Raw genomic sequence first — 19,656 nt, 5'->3', positions numbered from 1 at the left:
AGTGGAGAGGTGTGTGAGTACTGGATGAAAGGTGTATAAGTCATTTATGAGAGCATGGTGTACGGTGCGAAGGGCAAGTGGTGTGTGAGCGTGCAGAGTGAGCAGTTTGTATTTGTGCAGAGTGAGAGGTATATGAATGTGCGTGCTAAGCTGTGGGTGTGGATTTGCAGGGTGAGCTGTGTGAGTAGGGTGAATGGTATGTCTGCACGGTGAGCAGTGTACTGGATGAGCAGTGTCTCTGTGCAGGCAGAGTGATGTGTGAGGGCAGGGCACGTGTCTTCAGGATGCGGTGTGTGAGTGCAGGGTGTCATGTGTGAGTACAGAATAAGAGGTGTGAGAGCAGAGTGAGAGCTGTATGAGTGTTCAGTGACTGCATAATGAGTGGTTTGTAAGTGCAGTATGAGCAGTGAGTGCAGGAGTGAGTCATGTGTCCTGTGGGAGAGGTGCATGAGTAGTGTGTGAATGCAAGGTGAGTACTAGATGAGTGCAGACTGAGAGGTGTGTGAGTGTAGGGTGTGAGGTGTATGAGTGCAAGCTGAGAGGCGTATGATTGCAGGGTGAGAGATGTTGGTGCAAGGTGAGAGATGTATGAGCAGTGTGTGAGTGCTGGGTGAGTGCAGTGTGAGTGTGCAGAATGAGAGGGTCTGATTACAGGGTGAAAATGTTTAACTGTAGGGTGAGTGGTGTGTGCAGGGTAAGCAGGGTGTAAATCCACAGGGTGGGCAGTGCATAAGTGTGCAGAGATAGAGATCTCAGTGTGAGCAGGGTGAGAGGTTTGTGAGTGCAGGGTGAGCAGTCAGTAAGTGTAATCTATTAGTGGTGTGAAAGTGCAAAGTAAGCAGTATGTGATCAGTCTTAGAGAGTCAGCAGTATGAATGAAGGTTGAGAGGTGTGAGTGAAGGGTGGGAGGTGTATGCGTAAATGGTGAGAGGTGTGTGAATGCAGGGTGCACATTGTGAGGGTGCAGAGCAAGCGTTGTCTGAGTGGAATAAGCAGTGTCTGAGTGCAGTGTGAGCAATGCAGTTCAGAATGAGTGTGTAGAGTGAATTGTGCATAAGTGTGCAGGGTGAGCAGTGTCTAAGTGCAGGCTGATCCAGGGGCGGCTCCTGCATTAGTGTGGAGGAGCGTTGCCCCCGCCAGCAGCAGCAGCTGAAAAACCTTTTCAAGAAAACGATAATAAACTGTGTTTATTATCGTTTTCTTGACAAAGGGCGGGCATTGGGGTGACGAGCACTTGAGGGAAGTGCACAGAGCACTCCCCTCAGAGCCCATGTGTGTTTGGCTGGCCATCTCGGTGAGTGGTGTGAGAGTGTGCAGAGTGAGTGGGGTGTGAGTGTGCAGGGTAAGCAGGGCATCTTTGTGGAGGGGAGAGGTGTGTCTATGTGCATGGAGAGTTGTGTGTGTGAGTGCAAGGTGTGATGTGCAAGTGCATGGTGTTGAGTCTAAGTGCAGAATGAGATATCTGAGAGCAGGGTGAGATGTGTGTGAGTGCATGGTGAATGGTTTATGAGTGCCGAGTAAATGGTAGGTGCGTGCAGTATAAGCAGTTGGTGAGTAGAGTGTGACTAGTGGGTGAGTTCAGGCTAGGCAAGTGCTGGGATAGAGGTGTACAAATGGTGTGTGAATGCAGGAGGAGCTGCATCTGATTACAGGATGAGTGGTAAGTGAGCGCAAGATAAGAGCAGTGTGAGTGCAAGGCAAGTGATGTATGGGTGCAAAGTGAGAGTTGTGTGAGTGGTGTCTGAGTGTTCAGTGTCAGTCAGAGGATGACTGGTGTCTAAGGCCAAGCTGAGTATTGTCTAAGTGCAGAGTGACTGATGTCTGAATTCAGGGTGAACACTGTGAGTGAATGGTGAGCATTGGTTGTGTGCATAGGGTGAGCAGTATTTGAGTGTGCAGGAACAAAGGTGTGTGTGTGTGTGTATGGTTGGCTGGTGAGTATGCAGGGTGAGCAGTATGTGAGTATGCAGGGTGAGAGGTGTGTATGTGCAGGGTAAGAGGTGCATTGGTCAGTGATCAGCAGGAGTGGTATATTAGTGAGTGAGTGCCAGATGACAGGTATGTAAGTAGTATGAGTGCAGAAGGGGCAGTGTGAGTGCAGGGTGAGTGGTGTCTGTATGCAGAGTGAACGGTGCATGAGCACTGGGTGAGTGAAGTTAGTTCAATGTGAGGGGGCTCAGTTAGCAGTCACTGTGCGTGTGTGCAGAGAGAAAGATGTGTGACTGTACAGGATGAAACATGTGCGAGGGTTCATGGTGAGTGGTATGTGAGTCATGGTAACCAGATAGTGAATGTGATGATGTGTTAGTGGTGAGTGAGGGCAGGGTGAGGGTGGTGTAAGCAGCGGGTGTGAGTGTGTGAGTATGCAAGGTGAGTGGTGTGTTTATGGTGAGCAGTGTGTGAGGACAAGGTGAAAGGTGTCTAAGTGTTGAGGGTGAGCAGTGTATGGGTGCAGGGTGCGTAATGTCTGGGTTTGGGGTGAGTGATGTCTGGGTGCAGGGTGAGCAGTGGATGGGTGCAGGGTAACATGTGGGTGAGTGCAGGGTGAGCAGTGGGTGGGAGGGTGTAGAATGTGCAGTTTAGGAATACAGGGTACGTGGTGTGACTACATTTTAAATGCAGGATTAGTAGTGGTTGAGAGGTGGATGAGTGCAGGGTGAGTGGGTGCCTATGTGATTGCATGATGAGTGGTGTGTCTGTATAAATGCAGGGTGAGAGATATGCCCAGTTGAATGCAGAGTGAGCTGCATACTTTCGGGAGTGCAGGCTGTGGAACATTAAAGCCAAACCTATTGACACTGCCAATACTTATTTAAGTACTGTATAAATTATATTTCTTTCTGACATGAGTTTGTCAGACAGCTACAGCTGTTTTTATGTCAGACCTAACAATCAGGAGGCTAAAACATAAGAAAGCTAATCCTGATAGCAAATCTGCCGTCTTCTTTCTTCTTCGCCGCATGCCGTCTTCTCTGTCTTCTTTCTTCGCTGCCCTTCATCTTTCTTCTTCTCCACAAACCATCTTCTCTGTCTTCTTTCTTTGCTGCCCTTCTTTTTTCTTTGCCACTGTCTTCTTTTTTAGTTACCGTCTTCTTTCTCCTTCGCAGTGTGCCGTCTTCTGTCTGTCTTCTTTCTTCGCTGCCGTCTTCTTTCTTCTTCACAGCATGCTGTCTTCTCTGTCATCTTTCTTTGTTGCTGTCTTTCTTCTTTGCCGCCTGCCATCTTCTCCGTCTTCTTTCTTTGCTGATGTCTTCTTTCTTCTTCGCAGTCATTTCTGTCTTCTTTCTTGCTGCCATCTTCTTTTTTCTTTACCTCATGCCGTCTTCTCTGTCTTCTTTCTTTGTTGCCCTTCTTCTTTCTTCTTCGCTGCATGCCGTCTTTCCTGTCTTCTTTCTTCACTGCCATTTTCTTTTTTCGCTGCTGTCTTCTCTGTCATCTTTCTTTGTTGCTGTCTTTCTTCTTTGCCGTATGCCATCTTCTCTGTCTTCTTTCTTCTTTGCCGCATGCCCTCTTTCCTGTCTTCTTTCTTCACTGCCATCTTCTTTTTTCTTCCCACTTGCCATCTTCTCTGTCTTCTTTCTTTGCTGCCGTCTTCTTTCTTCATGCCATCTTCTCTGTCTTCTTTCTATATAACTGGATTATGAATATTAGAATTTTTTTATAATAATGTTTGTTTTAAATTTGATAATCTGTTAATAGTTGTTTATGTTGTGATGTATGGTGAATTAAGTGACATAAACAACTATCAACGGTTTATCAAATTTAAAACAAACATTATTATATACGTTTTTTTATATTTTTGTAATCCAGTCAGATAAAAAGAAAAAACAAAGGTGAAATCGATTGGCTTTGCTAATGCTTGGTTAAAACAGATGTGTAAGCACCGAAACGAATACTAAATGGCACTACACAAGTAATGTCTAGTGGTATTTTTTTCTTTTCATGTTTCCACCAGTGCTTAATTTGTGCTTGTTGTGTCCGGTGCTGAGCACTGGCACTTATTTTTGAGGGCCGGCGCTTGGTCTTCTGCCTCATGCTGCGAGCAAAAGACACATATGGGAAAGATGGATGAAGGGAAAAACGAAAGAGCGTCACAAAGGGAGAAAGCAGAAAGCTGCAAGAGTGAGCCGAAGAGGCGGGGTGTGGCTTTATATGGATTGAAAAGGCCGAGATGGCTTTGGGATTATGCTGCCTCAGTATTCCATGTTCACACATTTAATTGCAGCAGCCGCATGTTTAAGAGGAGGGCTTTGAGCACCGGCACCTTTTTATGTACAAATTAAGCACTGGTTTCCACCCGTTTGCGGTAAGTAATACTTTTCAAATGTTAACGGCTCTCGTAGTCTCTTGTCACCAATAAATCAAAACACAATCATTTTTTGTACAATGACAAACACAATTAATAATACTTAAGTGTGGAAATATGACATATGTGTGTGCCTTTAGGTGAGATTTGACAGCAATAGTTTCCTTGGGTCACTGCTGGCAGCTTGTACGGTCACATTCGCTGGTCAATGGCTGCAAGTTTCTTTGATTTTTGATTTATCATAGTTGGTAAATAAAGTGCATCTTAACTTCTGGAGGTTTTACACCTGTCCCCAGAGTTTTAACACCTTAAAAAAGAGGTTCCCTGACCCACTACAATGGCCCCACCAGGGACAGAATCAATATTCAGGAAGGAATGGGCCACCCCATATAAATAGAGCTTTACATTGATAACATTTTATGTTAAATTAAATTAAATCAAATATCTCTCACGCACATATGTAAATACAATGTTTTTTTGTTTTTTATGTAATTTCAAAAAATCGTTTCCTTAGTTACACTTCATAATCTGTATTATCAGAAGATGATACAATTTCATTTAGTCATGATATAACGTCATTAACTTCATTCCATTGTATGTATTATACCAAAATGCTACAACATGAATCAACAGCCCCATCACCACAATGGCCAGAAATACATCACATCATACACATACTCACTGCCCTGCACACTCAGACATCAATACTGAACTACATACTACCCCAATTGTTTGTTTAAAAATCCAAATGTGTATACAGACTAACAAGAAAACATAAAATATTATAATCATACATAATCAATAAAATGCATTATATGCTAGCAAATTTAAAGTCTACATGGCTGTTAGTTTCTTGTAGATAGACCTTGATCCTGGATCCAAAAAAGGATTAACAAGCCAAATAAATCTTGATCTTAAACTCAAAAAGTATAAAGTGGTGGATTAGTCTTGATCTTATATCCAGAGACATCGAAGTGCCGACCCGAGTTTCGGTGACGCTGCTCCTAGAGAACCACCTTCATCAGGGCACATCCAATTGCCAAATTCTCATACATAGAATATAGTTAGTATAACGTAGATATAGGGAGAGCTCTGCACTCTCAGTAGGAAGATATTTGAAGTCTTTCTCTGCAAACTTTTATGCATGTTTGTTGCTCTAAGAGGATATGTAGATAAGGTGAAATAATGGAAATAAGAGAGGTATGATAACCCAATTCTCTAGATGGTTTAACCACTGTATTCATTCTCTTATATATACTCCAAATCACTGAGTCCGGTTAATGGCGCCTGATGTCTGAAATCTATTTGATGAGACGATACACTCAGTGGCACTCGCGTAGGAGGCCTTCTAACGAGTTTTAACAGCCATTTCTTAGCTTTTCTACTCTTGCACTCCCAAAAGTAGTTAATACATTCTGTCAAGTCGGAATGTACTGTAAATGAATTAGGTTTGCGCTTAAGCGGTCACTAAACTGGTAGAAGTATAGAAAAGTTTCAAAGTTTATGCTGTAATGTAAAATGTTTTCTTCTGATTTAAGTATTCAGTATTCCAGTAATCATGCATTAACCCTTTTACTTTCTCCAGAGAATGGTCGATAGCTTTCCACTAAGAAATGCACGCTGCACCTCCAGGGCCCAATTTATTAAGAGTTTACAGTGAGTAGGTGTGACTTTCTCATGGAATTAAGGAGTACCATCACATCGTACTGTACCTTCTTTAAAGTGACATGTCACAAGTTTCTTAACGCTGGACCACACTCAATCACTGCTGAGTGATCTCATTCTTCAGATGATCTTACATTACAATTGGCTTTGTCATTGCAGTATCTCTTTTGTTGGCTACTAGTCTTAAATTAATGTTTTTGAGCAGTAATAAACACTTTTCTTTTAAACTACACATTGTTCACAGTCGGGAGCATCTGAAAACATTTACACTGGAAACTAAGGCAATTTGTGACTAGTAGATAGAAGAGGCTACCACTCACACTGAAGTGAGAAAGAGAATAGCAGTCCTCTGCCTAATATCAGAGTGGTGTCACACACTACTGTCCCTCTACACCTCATGTTGATCTGATCCTCTGATGACCCACCATTTGTGATCCATTGGCACCCACAAACTTCCTTGTATCTAACCCATTCACTGCTGGGGTGTTTGCACAATTCTTTTGACAAAGCTTTTTCTTTTTTTAAATTAAACCAACATTAGGCTTTTCAAGCACATGTACCTTTTGGTCTCATTGTGCACCCGTACAAACTATGGCCCTCATTATGCAATTGGCAGTAAATCCCACTTACAGCCGCGGTGACGGCTGCCAACATACCGTCGCAGAGGCAAACATCCGTCCGCCATAATATGACACACACACACACCAAACTGACAGAATACTGCCACAGACGCAAATACGCCAGACCAAAGGTAAGTGTTAAACTTTCGGTACGAACACCCATACCATTACGGCAACAAAACGACGCCCTCCACATTATGACCACGAATCACCACAGCGGACATTCAATGGCGGTAAACCATTGGTGGTACACACCAGCACAGTCATAATGGCCACCTATATCTTTTTGTCACATTCGACGTTATGTATTGGTGCAAATCCTATATCAGTAACTCATTGCAGCCTGAAGATATAATGAAAAAGGTGGAGCTATTTTCATTTTTAACAACACATTTTCTCAATACTTTGTTGCATTTCTCAGATGGACAAACATAAACTGCAGAGCACTAACCAAGGAAATGCTGGCCTGAATGTATGGGATATAGCTAATAACAAGTATGTGTTGGTTATACAGTAGTTAGTCTGCATAATTATGTAAAATGAGTGCAGATATCAAAATTGTGGCAGAATCATTGCTTATGGTGCACTGTAAATTAGATGGCTGATATTAAACTCAACAATAAAAGACAGTATAATTTAATTCTGTGCAACCTAAGGAAATTATAGGAGGGAGTGGAAGCACACTATCACATTATACTATAGTTCTCCCCTTTGCATTGTGGTAAATGCAATACAAATTTGTGCTTCCTTAAATATTAGCTGTCGTTTTTCACCAGAGTTGGTGCATAGTGCTGTACATCTCTAGACACATGTGTTTCTGGGTTTTATCCTGTATAGGTAGAGATCAAAAAACAGATTTCATCAGGGGTTGCTGAGAATGCAGCCACAGTCCTCTCAGGTCTCAGTACCTCTCACTGGAGCACAGCTGCATCTCCAAAAGCTTTTCAGCTTGTTGACTCCAGGGGGCCAATGAGCTGACCAGCTCACCTGGGATGCATCTGTGTGCCTGGGAGGTGGAGTGGTACTGTGACCTGGGAGTGGTACTGTGACCTGTGAAGACTTTGGCAGCATTTCAGCAAACCCAGATTACTTTTTTTCTGTTCTCTACTACTTCTGCTCTCTACTGATAAAGGGCTAAACTAAACCAGCAACACATGTCTAAAGATAACAGCACTATCTGCACGAACTTTGGTGAAAAACTTCAGCAACTTTGAAGTAAGTATACTGTAGTTTCCAGGATGCAAAGGGGTGAACTGTGTTGGGATGAGAGGCAGTGTGCTCCCTCCCACCTTATGTTCATAATGCTCCATTGAGCCAAAGAGTTGACAAGCTCACCTGGGATGCGCCTGTGTGCCTGTGGAGTGGTACTGTGACCTGTGAAGACTTGGGCAGAATTTCATTTCAGCATCCTCAGATGACTTTTTTCTGTTATCTACTTCTTCTAATCTCTACTGATGAAGGGCTAAACCCAGGAGCAAGTGTCTAGAGGTAACAGCACTATCTGCACCAACTTTGGTGAAAAAGTTCAGCAACTTTGAAGTAATTGTACTGCATTTACCAGGATGCAATGGGTGAAATGTGCTTGGATGAGAGGCAGTGTGCTCCTTCCCCCCTTGTGTTCAAAATGCTCCCTTGAGCCAAGAAGCTCAACCGGGATGCACATGTGTGCCTGTGGAGTGGTACCGTGATCTGTGAAGACAACCCCAGATGACCTTTCTCTGTTCTCTAATACTTCTGCTTTCTACTGATGAAGGGCTAAGCCTAGCAACACAAGTCTAGAGATAACAGCACTATCTGCACCAACTTTGATGAAAAAACTTCAGGAACTTTGACATAAGCGTACTGCAGTTACCAGGATGCAACGGGATGAACTGTGCTAGGATGAGAGGCAGTGTGCTCCCTCCCCACCTTGTGTAAGGAAATTATAGTGCAGCCCTGCCAAGTACACGCACCAGGAGTTAAACAGCATTTTATTGTGGTGGTCCACATCACTGCACTAGAATGTATTGGATATGCATTATTTGTGCATGGCGCCACCTGTGGTCTGCAAGGGAGCAGCTGGAGTGATTGCAACCGTCAGAAGCTCGATTAACAGTGGCACAGCGATTGTTGTGTTCGCTGGGCTGCAGAGAATTGACCTCAGTGGTTTCTGTGTCAAGATTTAATTCATTTGACACATTCAACATTAGTTATTTAAGAAGGCTACAGCTGCTGCTCTCACCTCGGGCCTGTGTGCAATGAGTTTGGCTCAGCTGACTGTAATTCTGTAATCGATTAGCTGAGACCCTGATGCGGCTGCGCAGAAATGGCCTGTCTGTTACATCCAAAATGGGGGCGGGGACTTACTGTGGACGCTTCTGATGCGGATAGGCATCTCTGTCTATTCGACTTTGGCACCTGGGATACAGCAACATTTCTAGCGTGCTGGCTAAAGACTCTCACTAAAGGGTCCAGTCACTGGGCAGCAGGCTTTCAAATTCCTGCCCTCCTGCACCCACAGGAATTGACGCTGCAGCCCCAGCAAGGCCCCGCTTGTCGGAATTAAATAAATTAAGGGCAAGTCGTGCTGCCCTGTGTGTTGGGGGATGCCGGGGGTTGTGCCCAGTCACAGTGAGAGCAGGTGCTCAGTCTAGTGACTGTAAAAGGTGCACGGTGCCACAGCTCTGAACTTAGCATGCCACACCATGAGCTCTCACCCCCACTGGTACTTCAGAGAGGAGCATAATTTACCATTGTGCCAGCCTGCTCCCTCCAGAATGGCTACTGGCTTCTGCACATCACAGCACTGTCTGAGCAGAAGAGCAGCTGTCTGCAGTGAGTGTGATGCCCCAGTTTGCAACTACAGCAACAGCAGCAGCCCAAGGCAACAGGTACGTCAAAGACCTGATAGAGGGAGATCAGAGTTTTGTCTAGAGGCAATTTTGAATAGACTCACCATAAAGAAGCGCAGGGTGGGGGTGAGGTCACATGCCTGCTGCAAAGAACAAATACCATAATGTCACAAAAATGTATTTATTGGGGAGAGCTCAGTGGATTACTGCTTTTGTCACAGAGGTCCTTTTTTTTACTAGTGGTTCAGCGGCACCTGGCATTGAGATGGGGGGTTTGGGTGCTGCTCTTAGAAATAACTTATGGTTTAAAGCAACTTCTGCTGAGTTACTTGTGTGCCTGGTAGTTTTCAGCCAGCAAAAAACAAAATGTCAAATTTAACTGTTGATTAATGTTCTTGCTGGAGAGAGATTACAGTTTTGTCCAGTGGCAGTTTTAAGTCACCATAAAGTAGCAGAGAGGGTCAATATGCTTGAAAGAAGGATCAGGTGCTTTGCAGCAGTTTGGCTCTTCTTAGAGTTTCTCATTGCTCCACTGCTGATATTTATCTGTTTCATTGACTTCATTTCTTGATTTTGCTTGCAAGAAAGTGTCCCTCAAATTGTCCACATTTGCATTTTAATGTTACTCACAAGTACACTGAAACCATGAAAATGTCACAGATAAGCAATGTAAACCCTTGACAGCTTTGTTAGTGGCACACAGGACCTCCCTTGCCCTGATTAACCTGCTAGTAGAACATTTTGAGCATGGGATTAGGAAATGTGGAAAGCAACTGCAAGCCAAATACCGCTTTAGGTTACCTGTCGTTTGGTTGCAGGTACCTAAGCTGCATGAATGCTGAACATAACCGTATATCTTCGGAATCCACACATTCTAAAGGTCTCTGTCGCTGGTTGGCAGACCTGCATCAGCCTGATTGGCTAGCTGGGAGGTTATGTTGAATATGAATTTCTATCAGAATTTTGGCATTTTTATCCAAACATGGTAATTCCCTCAACTCTCCTGTCATGTGTGGCAGGGCTTTCAGGTGATAGTAGTGCATGTTATGTGCAAGACAGGTCGAATTGCATGTAAATACGACTGCATTTAATATTAGAGTATGCATGAAATAGGTGTAGATGCCATAAAAGATGGCTAACTGTTTGAATAGTAATGCTAGCAAATGTGTACTTTAACACCATGTTTTTAATTTAGAAACCTCATGTTTCTATTCAAACCAATATGATAGAGAAATCAAACTTTCAATTTCTCTGGTGCACACATAGTAATCGCAGCCACCAGGGAAGATGATCTGTCATGGAAGGAAGAACATAAATGTAGAATTAGCCTCCATTGCGTTCATATGCTTCAGCAAAGGGCATTTTTGCACATTATGAAGCACAGCAGGATCTGAGCACGAGTGACCCCTCGTTGCTCAATAAGACATAATTGGTGATACCGGTGAAGGGATGGTTGCTGAAGGAAGATCAGGGGTTAAATTCTAACTGCAAACCCGATGCCAAAAATGGGTGTGGGGAATCTATTTATCGCTTGGCATGATTTGAGTTCAGTAATTCAATGTAGTCACATATGTTAGATGGCCGACAATATCTTGATACTTTGAGTAGGGAATAGGTTCACAGGTTAGTGATGTGTGATGGAGCTTATCTAACATTTGCCTTGATATGCATAATATCTGCTGAGTTGTAATACTAATGATCATTCTGATACACATGATTTGTAGAAAAATACTTCAAACTAAATAATAATATGATGAAATACCAACTATTGTGTATGCGTACAAGGACAGAGCTCTATTTATCATCACCTGCTAATAGTAGATTCTCTGACAGGTTTGTCTGACTCGTAAAACTCCACATCTACTAGAGCATAAATCACTAGAGGAGGAGTAAGAGATACTTTTCTTTGAAAATAGTGTACTTCCTTTTTGGGCTAAGGCGGTCTACTAGGTGTGACACTAATAGGGGGTGAACATGATATGGCAGGGTTATTAGAAAATATGCAAACCACTATGAACTGGATGTTTTTATTGAGGTTCCTTTAATCTATCTAGAGCACATATCCCTATTCCAGGAAAGTCTACCAGATTTGATATGGAATATCCTTTGACACTGCCGGAGCATCCATACCCACACTAGCCATGTATACACCATTTGCAGATAGGAACCAACTTCCCATAGTAGCAATTAGGGAAATGTTGACAGAAATGATTAACATATATCAACAGTTGAGACATTATGTACAGCAGTAGCGAGGCACTGAGGTCACAGATATATTTCAGATACCTATGCATGCACAAGCAACTGCCATTAATCCATAAACTGTACATGAAATAACAGGGTGTCGCCCAACTAAATAAAATGAAATCTCATTTTATGTAGACAAGAAAACTTATCAGAAGTGATGCATCATCTTTCAGCTCCCGAGGGTAAACACTGAATGATGAACACGTCCCTCCCTATAAGGATGGTTCTGAATCCACAGCAATGCTAATAATGAGAAAGTATATTTGATTCCTCATATACCACCACACATGCAATGCATTCAATAGCTGTATTGCACGAGGCCTTTAAACAGGAGAAGGATGGTGCTTAAACTGCAGTGGACTTGGGCATGAAGTTAACAGGTAACATTAATACTGTACCTTAAATAGTTCTTGGGAACATAGGGAGGTATGCAGTCCTATTCACCATTCACCAAAAAATGCCACTATTTCAAAGGACCAGTTGGAGGTTGAGTTACCAAAGATTATCTTTCAGGTTTATGCCTCTCAGGTAATAGACATCCTTGGTACAAAGCCTCAGAAACCCCAGGTAAAACCCATATTAGAAGTGAAAACAACCAGAAGGAAAAGAAGAAGGAAGTGCAATGGCCTCAAGGGGAGAAGGTGAAACTCAGAAATGGAGCTTGGAAAAAGAACACCCAATTTCTTCATAGAGATGAGGAACAAGGGAAGTATAATTTAAGAACTATCGGGAAATTAGGGCTGATTGGCAATATTCTCACTCTTCAGAGGATTGTAGTGAAAGACACCAGATGCGAGTACAGGGGAACATTGTTCCCAAGAACCTGATTTCCCTAATACTGAATACAGATAAATCTTGGAGATTAGATCTGGATTATCGCAAAGTGAGTCAGCAGTGTAAAACCTATGCTGTACAAAACGCACATAGTAGTGGATTAATAACAAAAAATATAAAACCACAATAGACACAAGAAATGTGTTTTGTACTGACAGCATAACCCCTGAAGCAAAATACTTAACAACATTCACGTTCAAGGGAACAAAGCTCATGAGATTACCCCTGGGGGAAAATACTAGCCCAGTGGGTTTCTCAGTCCAAAAAATCGAGTCAGAACAAAAATATTTGAGTATGGTCTCTTACTTTGATGACATATGCATCACACATGATGAACTAGACAAACATCTTCAGCGTATAGACAAGATAGTTACAGCACTTGACAAAGCAGAGTACAAAATAAATTTCAGGAAATCCAAATATACTTTTGCATGTAATATTGTTGGGATATGAATTATCCAGTGAATGAACGAGCTAACCTAAGGTTTCATGTAAACTTTAGGCTATTAGAGGAACCAAACACTGTTTAGAAATGACAAGCCTTTATGGATTTCTGTACTTTAGACAAACACCTCCCACAGGATACAAAGAGAGCAATCCCCTTGCACTAATTGGCTACCTCTGCATGTACAGGGAAAAACCCACCCAAGTCCTGAAAGGCGTGCAAAAATTGATGGTTGAAATGGCACACTTGTGAATCCGAGACAATAAATGCAAACTAGTGATACAAATAATTCCAAGTCAGACACAATTTATATATATCATATTTAATGAAGCTCAGACTACATCAATTATGTACAAATCACACATACATCCTGACGCCGAAACGTGCTTTGCTCCAGTAGAGAAAGTGCTCAGAGCAGTACATACTCCAATCATTAAAGAAAGATCTCCTGCACAAGATAAAACAATAATTGTGGTAACACTTACAACATCTTTGGAAGTTGCCACTATGGCAAGTAATCTGAATGCTCATGCTTTATATGTGAATGAGGTGGGATGTAATGCACGTCAGGCCAGTTTGGGGGTACAATTTGAGCACGATTCAGCATAAAAAACACAGGATTTTCTCCAATATCAACAGTGCTTAATTTGTAAATATAAAGGTGCCGGTGCCCAAAGCCCTCGTCTTAACACGCAGCTGCTGCAATTAAATGTGCGAATCCTGAAGCCATCTCGGACCTCTTCATCCCATTTAAAGCCACTCCCTGCCCCTTCAGCTCACACCTGCAGCTTTCTGCTTTCTCTCATTGTGACGCTTTTTCGCTTTTCTGTTCCTTCGTCTTTCCCAAACGTGTCTTTTGCTCGCATGTAATGCTTGAGGCAGAAGACTAAGCCCCGGCCCTCAAAAATAAGTGCCAGTGCTCAGCACCGGAAACAACAAGCACAAATTAAGCACTGAATATCAACAAACAATTTCCAAGAACCAATGCAACTTGTTGTGGCCACTAAACAGCAGTATTCCACAGCATATGCAGTTGTGAGAAGAGTTTTTGATAATTTAAAAACGCATATGTATGAGAAGCCCACATGCGACTGCACTGCACAAACAGCAGAATTAGACGTTATTCTCTTAGCCTTTCAAAAAGGTAATGCTTTATTTTCTACTTTAGTAGTGTCTGACTCTTTATTTTGTATTCTAGGTTGCAATATAGATTTAAAACATTGGACTCACGAGGGAAGGTGAAAGGACGGAACCGGCTCTGAGTGGAGAAGCTACTTTAGTTGATGAGCAGCACATGCTGGCTCATCAGACTCAAGGAATCAACATGCAAGGCAATTCTGCTGTTGATCAAGCTTCTATAGAGGTGAAGGTATGCAAAGTAGCAGCTGTAGCTGGTCGCTAACAAAAGTGACCCAGAAATACACTCAGGTCAATCATGACACATAAAAAGAAGTCCTGCTTCCTGGCTTCCCTAAGAAGTACAACTACTTCCTGGGGCAATATGAGCTCCCTGACGTAATCCCAGTGATCAGGAAATACCCAAATCAATCAAGCTAACACAGCCTAATTAAAGCAGCCCATGAAGTGATAGGCTGACCATAGGCAGGCATTTCAGCTACGCTGCAAATTGTGGAGGAGTGTTCTCGGTGCCCATTAATGCCTAAAAAAACTCAACAGTGCTGTGTGAGATTTGCAAGTACAGCAAGTGAATAAAACATTCCACCTTAATGAGCCACCACTCACTTCATCGGAGAAAGCAGGGCAGTCAGTTCATGACATTTACTTGGATCATGTTGGTCCATTCAACCCAATAAGTAAACACAAATATATTTTTAGGATTGTTGATTCTTGCACTTACTTTATACTTAGTAGTCATGCGTGGACTTTGTTTGATAATGTTCAAGCACCTTTAAGTCTAATTCAAAGGGGTTGTCAAGAGAGCAAATAGTATGTTTAAGCAAGCAAGGGTCTTTTTAGGTTGAACATAGCAGTGAGCAAGCGCTGCTTTTTGACATGTTGTAATCTATTCTTTGGGCTTTAACCACACCCATCTCAAGCTCATCACTTTCATTCGTTCCTGGGCTTGCCTTTCAAAAATCCCTTGATGTCATTGGTAAATGGTTTACGTCTGTTCCACCTTGAGGCTCTTTTGTTCCACCATGCAGACTGATCCTTTTACATGGATTATTGCACGATTGCCGATATACTTTAGCAAGGGCAAACTACTTTTTTCTTTTATCTCTTCCCTTGGCACTGTATGGGGCCCATGGCGCTTTGAAGTTTTATAGAGTGCGAACAGCGTGAACTCGATCAGCGGTATTGGAGTGCTTGTCACACTGTTCACACTGTTACCTAATCGGAGTCATCCAAATTTTGCTTATGACTCTCCCCTTCACGCTCCATGGCTTTCAAAAATCCCTTCTAACTGGTAAATGTTTTAGTAAAAAAACACAGAAATCATCAAAGTGGCTCTCCCAGAGCAGCTCAATATTCACTGCACTCAGGGAAACTTGCCCCATAATGCTTTGCAGAGCATTCCTTTTACAAAACACTTTTGCTCATACCTCAGCCTGTGGTGGTCCTAGGACAATGGCACCAGCTTCAAAACGTTCAACACAAGGTGCTCTTTCTAACTACTCATCTCCTAGTCCCCACCCTATGTTAGTGGGGACCCCAAATTAATATCCCCTCCCACCATTCAGTGTCTTTTGAAGCTCTCTAATGGTTGGAGCTTTTGTTTTACAGCTGGGAGTAGTTGTTTTAAGGGCCTTGTTTGAAATGATGTTTCAGGAGGCCTGCTAGACATTTAGTTTTATGCAGGGCCACTGGAATTATATGGCAGAAAGGACCTATATGGCAGAAAGGACCAAGTTATGTGGCAAGAAAAGTTCAGTTATGCTTTACAATTCCAAAAACTCTAATGCAAGCCAAAGTGAGATCTTTGCATTGCAAATGCTTGTTCAATAATGGTGTGTCTGGCTACTTAATGCAGAGAGGGCTTTAAATAATATATGAAGGTGTGTGAGAGTCCCTATCTGGGTCCTGTCACCTTCCGTGACTGTTTGTCTTCTAACAGTTGGAGAACTTCTGGATAACTGATTGGGAAAATAGGAAGATATTGGTCACCCCTACCAAGAACAGTGCCAGTGACGAAGACAATGTTGACAATGATATTACCACTGTTGTTTAGAAAAAGAAAAAGTGACAGGTGTGCTTTTATTCAGTAAAACAGTATCTATGCTGCTCATCCCAAACAGGCCACCACTGTTGCCTCCAGAGTTGCCACAAACTGTGTAATTGATGACAATGTCACAAAAAGTGTCCCACTTGGACTCCCTCTGAATAAAAAGCGACCTGTTCAAAGCATGGTTCACCAAGTTACAAGACTCGAATTACCTGAAGATGCAGCACTACCATTGACATTGAGTTCATAACTTACTACAAACTTACTAACTCCAAGCATCTGGGAGTTGCAGTACTGTGTATGAGTTACCAGTGTAAGTCAATAATTTATTTACAAAAGAACCAAAGTAACTGCTCTACAAAGTAAAAAAAAAAGGTAGATGGAATATGAGAAGGAAGAAAGGATTGCAGAGAATCACTAGGAGTGCATTGAAGGAATCTCAAGTTAACCTAATAGTCACCCTGCTGCAGGATGGTGTCTATTGGGTTGATTTGGAGCAATAAATCCTGGGCCCAGCAAAGACTGTTTAACTGGCATGCACCTTCTTGTTGACCCAAATGACATCTTGTCTCCAGAACCATTCACCAGTGACTGGAATAGGAACACTATAAGGGACTTGCTTGCAGATATACAGCCCCATGCTTCCATGTACAATGCAGATCCTCATCTCATTGTGGACTATTAAAAACATTTGTAATGTTGCATTTCATACAACAACAGCATCACAGACTCCACGATAACTAACATCTAGTTTGTCCACTAGATTGGCTCCAATTCTAATAATGGGTGCAATTGCACAAGTTACTGTGTTACTACTGAAGAGGTAACTAAGTTCAGCAAATCGAAAGATGTGCTCAATGTGTGAATCGAGAAGCAAATGAATATGGGTTAAGAACAACCGACAATTACAAATGTATCTGCTAAAGAATACCAGTAATAGGGAAGACTTCTTTGTATTCGAGTGTTTATCACTTGAGCGTTCTTGTTCCATCAAAGTGCACCAGTAACAAAACTATACGTTCCACTGATTCACTGAAGAGCAGTTCTAGTAAGAAATTATGGTCTAAATTCCCACTATGGACCTCCTCCTGCTTTAGAGTGTTTTTGATACAGTATTCACATTACCTGTCACTATATAAGTAATAGGTAAAGTACTGTTGTCAAACTTTTTAGTCTGCATATAATACTGAGGCAAATCATTCTCGATTATGACAATCGGTGCAGAAGACTAAGGGCCTGATTTTGATCTTGGCGGACTTGGTTACTCCATCACAAACATGATGAATATTCAGTCCATTTTATCCTATGGAACTCGTAATACAGTGGACGGAATATCCGTCACAGTTTTCCCTGGGTGCTGAATAAATCCTGGCATACATGCGTTTCTGTGCTAAAGCAAAAACAGCCACACACTGTTTGGATTTTTATCTTACGCTAAGAAGAAAATCAAACACGGTATCCTCGCTGGGGCCCATAAGTATGTTTCTTTTTACTGTGCCCTAAGAAGAGAGAGGCCAGATGCTGTTTTGGTTTTTTCTTAGGCAAAGAAAAAATCCAAACAGTGGCTGGCTCCTCGCTGAGGTGCAGATGTATATGTTTGTACCCAGTGAGAAGCTGGATTCTGTTTGTTTTTTGTTGGGTGTTTGAAAAATGGAAACTGCATCAGGCTTCTTGCTGGGCCACAGACAAATCTGTCTGCACCCCAGAATGGATTCAGACATGGTACGAATTTGTATTATGCTAAAGAAAATCCAAACAATATTTGGCTCCATGCTGGAGCACAGACACACAGCTCCTACATCTCCTAAAGCTTCTCTACGACAGAGTGGTACTGGGAGTTAAAGCTATCAGAAACTGAATTTGGAAGAGGGTATTGGAAAGAGTCGAATTAGGAACAATCCTAGTTTATCCCCTCCCAAACCACTCTAGCTGGTTCATTTCTATTTTTGCTGCGGCTAGAAGCTAGGCTACTTCTCCCACCCTCTCTTCCAACTCCCTCCTTCCCACCAACAGAAAAAGTGGCTGAAGCTGGTATGCACAGCTGGAAGAACTGGGAGCAGCAATAGATAGCCTTAGCAACTCCCATAGCCCTGCCCATCAACTCCATCTTTGGAATGGCCTGGAAAAGGCTAGGCAATTTCTCCCAGGCCCGCAGGTATGTGTTCGATATCATAGTGATGTCACACTTATATTAATGAGGATGCTCGAAAGTGAGCAACAGACCATCTCCTCCAGTGCCCAAAAAGGATCCAACAATGGCAAACTCCTTCCCACCACCCCCACGCCCAGGAGGTGTTTGTCCCCCATTTGCAGGGGGACAATAAGGATAATATTTTTTTAAAGATGCAGGATGCAGAAGGGGGACCTTCATGTCCCATTGGGGTATGTATGCGTCATAAAGGCTTCCTGTGGTTACCCATTCATGACATAGATATTCGTCAATAGAATTCTTTACCAAGTACCCGTCTTGCTGCTCTATACAGCCCACAATAAAGAACAACACATGCAGGCAGAAGGGAAGAAGGCATGGGGCAGATGTTTGGTTGGAATGGATTAGCCTGCGGGTTGGAATGTTTTAGCTCTCCTCAAGGCTCCTGGAATACTGTCAGCGGAGTGTTCCTGGAAGCTCAAGAGAGGGCGTTTGGAGCAACAGGAAGGATAGGACGTGAAATGCTGTACTCTCCGTGGTCAGGGTTCTGCAATAAAGTTATTTCCTTTCAGCCTGGTTTGGCTTTTCATCTTTACACATGGTGACAAGATTGGGATCCGACCCATGTGTGCAAAATACGTTTTTAAATTTGTTAAGGATTTTGTGACAAAAACCTTTGAGTTAAAACAATTATTAAAGAAGAACACCTGATTAATTTGGGAAGAAGTCCATCATAACTGCTTTGAAAGTATTAAACATGATATTTGCAATGCAATTCACCTTCAAGGGTTTGATCCTGTAGACAAAAGTTACATAACCACTGTCGCTGGTGCCAAGGGGTTAGGTGCTGTGTTAAGTCAAATGACGCCGATGGGGTGGAATCAACCGTCTTGTTTGCTTCTTGTCTGTTGTCTCCTGCTAAAAAGAAGTTTTCTACAATTGAAATGAAGATGTGGGCTTGTGTGGGACATACGAAACTGTAGGCAGTATGTATGGGGCTCGCATTTTGTTATTTATAGGGCCCATAAACCCCTTATTTAAACTCTTACTACTTCTCGTATGGAGAATTCCACATCCAGGCTAGTAAGGTAGTTGTTACAACTTTAGATTTCAATTATAGCGTGGAATACTTGCCTGAGCAAAGCATCGTGTTACAGATTTGTTTAGTAGGTTTCCACTTCAGTCACACACTTTCACTACAGAAGATATGTGTAGAAGATACATGTGGCTGTGATTGACAATCTTGAGTGTGAAGGTATTTCAAGGATAGATTGGGACGAAGGGTACAAATGTGATTCAGTTCTATCACAAGTGCGAGGTTTCATGTAAAATGTGTGGTCTTTTAAGAAGATCGTGGTGACAAAGTTAGACGGTA

This window comes from Pleurodeles waltl, chromosome 2_1, assembly GCF_031143425.1.
Source record: "Pleurodeles waltl isolate 20211129_DDA chromosome 2_1, aPleWal1.hap1.20221129, whole genome shotgun sequence".
Taxonomy (NCBI): Eukaryota; Metazoa; Chordata; class Amphibia; order Caudata; family Salamandridae; genus Pleurodeles; species Pleurodeles waltl.
This window is presented reverse-complemented; position numbering follows the sequence as displayed.